Source organism: Oncorhynchus tshawytscha, linkage group LG06, assembly GCF_018296145.1.
Source record: "Oncorhynchus tshawytscha isolate Ot180627B linkage group LG06, Otsh_v2.0, whole genome shotgun sequence".
Classification (NCBI taxonomy): domain Eukaryota; kingdom Metazoa; phylum Chordata; class Actinopteri; order Salmoniformes; family Salmonidae; genus Oncorhynchus; species Oncorhynchus tshawytscha.
The window spans coordinates 79614785-79617349 of NC_056434.1; positions in this window are offsets into that span (position 1 = coordinate 79614785).

A 2565-nucleotide genomic window follows, 5' to 3' on the forward strand; every position below is an offset into this window, starting at 1 on the left:
ACATCCAATTTTGAAAAACTCCCATATCTACTGGGTGACAGTCCACAGCGTTTGCAATCACAGCAGCAAGATTTGTGACCTGTTGCCACGAGAAAAGGGCAACCAGAAGAACAAACACCATTGTAAATACATAACCCATATTTATGCTTATTTATTATCCCTGTGTACTTAACTATTTGTACATTGTTAAAACACCTATATATACATTATATATACATAATATGCATTTTGTAATGTCTTTGTTGAAATGTCTTTATTGTAATGTATTTTTTAATTGATTTATTTCTTACCTTTTGTATATTATCTACTCACTTGCTTTGGCAATGATAACACATGTTTCCTCTATGCCAATGAAGCCCCTTGAATTGAATTGAGAGAGAGAGAGAATATAATGATCCTGCTGCCCACTGCAGAAGGGGAGCCAGGTAACTGATCAATTTTATGAGAAGAGAGGAAAGACAGAAAAGGAGTTTGATGATTGCAGCATGACATAGTGTCTCTAGCTTCCCTTCCATTCCCTCTCTGTTGCAGCATGACATAGTGTCTCTAGCTTCCCTTCCATTCCCTCTCTGTTGCAGCATGACATAGTGTCTCTAGCTTCCCTTCCATTCCCTCTCTGTTGCAGCATGACATAGTGTCTCTAGCTTCCCTTCCATTCCCTCTCTGTTGCAGCATGACATAGTGTCTCTAGCTTCCCTTCCATTCCCTCTCTGTTGCAGCATGACATAGTGCATGTCTCTAGCTTCCCTTCCATTCCCTCTCTGTTGCAGCATGACATAGTGTCTCTAGCTTCCCTTCCATTCACCCTCTGTTGCAGCATGACATAGTGTCTCTAGCTTCCCTTCAGTTTCCTCTCTGTTGCAGCAGGACATAGTATCTCTAGCTTCCCTTCAGTGTCCTCTCTGTTGCAGCATGACATAGTATCTCCAGCTTCCCCTCAGTTCCCTCTCTGTTACAGCATGACAAAGTGCAGAGGTATTCAACTCTTACCCTACGAGGTTCGAAGCCTGATTTTCTGTTCTACCTGATAATTAATCGCACCTGGTGTCTCAGATCTAAATCATTTCTAAATCGAGGCAACAATGAATAAATGCAGTGGAACTGGCTTCCAGGTCCAGAGTTGAGGACATAGTGCACTATGTCTCTAGCCTCCCTTCAGTTTCCCTCTGTTGCAGCATGACATAGTGCATGTCTCTAGCTTCCCTTCAGTTTCCTCTCTGTTGCAGCATGACATAGTGCTTGTCTCTAGCTTCCCTTCAGTTTCCCCTCTGTTGCAGCATGACATAGTATCTCTAGCTTCCCTTCAGTTTCCTCTCTGTTGCAGCAAGACATAGTGTCTCTAGCTTCCCTTCAGTTTCCTCTCTGTTGCATCATGACATAGTATCTCTAGCTTCCCCTTCAGTTTCCTCTCTGTTGCAGCATGACATAGTATCTCTAGCCTCCCTTCAGTTTCCTCTCTGTTGCAGCATGACATAGTGCATGTCTCTAGCTTCCCTTCAGTTTCTCTCTGTTGCAGCATGACATAGTATCTCCAGCTTCCCCTCAGTTTCCTCTCTGTTGCAGCATGACCTAGTGCATGTCTCTAAGCTTCCTTCAGTTTCCTCTGTTGCAGCATGACATAGTATCTCAGCTTCCCTTCAGTTTCCTCTCTGTTGCAGCATGACATAGTATCTCTAGCTTCCCTTCAGTTTCCTCTCTGTTGCAGCATGGCATAGTGCATGTCTCTAGCTTCCCTTCAGTTTCCTCTCTGTTGCAGCATGACATAGTATCTCCAGCTTCCCTCAGTTTCCTCTCTGTTGCAGCATGGCATAGTGCATGTCTCTAGCTTCCCTTCAGTTTCCTCTCTGTTGCAGCATGGCATAGTGCATGTCTCTAGCTTCCCTTTCAGTTTCCTCTCTGTTTGCAGCATGACATAGTATCTCCAGCTTCCCCTCAGTTCCCTAAATCTGTCTCTTACCATCACACACGACTATAAACTCTCTCACAAACAGGTGCACGAAAATACACACATGAGCGCACACTCTTATAAATACCCTCAGTCTCTGCCTTAATGTTCTCTCTACCTTTTTGGTGGAAACATTCACACTCTCATTCCATTAAACACACACACACACACACACACACACACACACACACACACACACACACACACACACACACACACACACACACACACACACACACACACACACACACACACACACACACACACACACACACGCCTGAAAGGGCCTGTAGATTCTCACTGTAAACGCCTGTAGTGTCTCCGAAAACATCGCAATGCTCCCCAAAGTTGCCATGACAACATGTTGCGTTGCCATAGCTAGCTACCTCTGTACCTCTGGAACGCAACGGCAGCACACAGGTGCAGAACATACAAATAGAATAACACAGATCAAATGAGCAGGATCACACAGGTGCAGAATGTAGAAGTGGGACAACATAGATCAGGTAGGCAGGAGCACACGGAATACAAATTGAACAGATACGTAATTCCATAGAGAGAAAGCTAAATGCTCTAGTTCTTAAATATTGCTCAAGGATTATAATTCAATGCCACAGGGA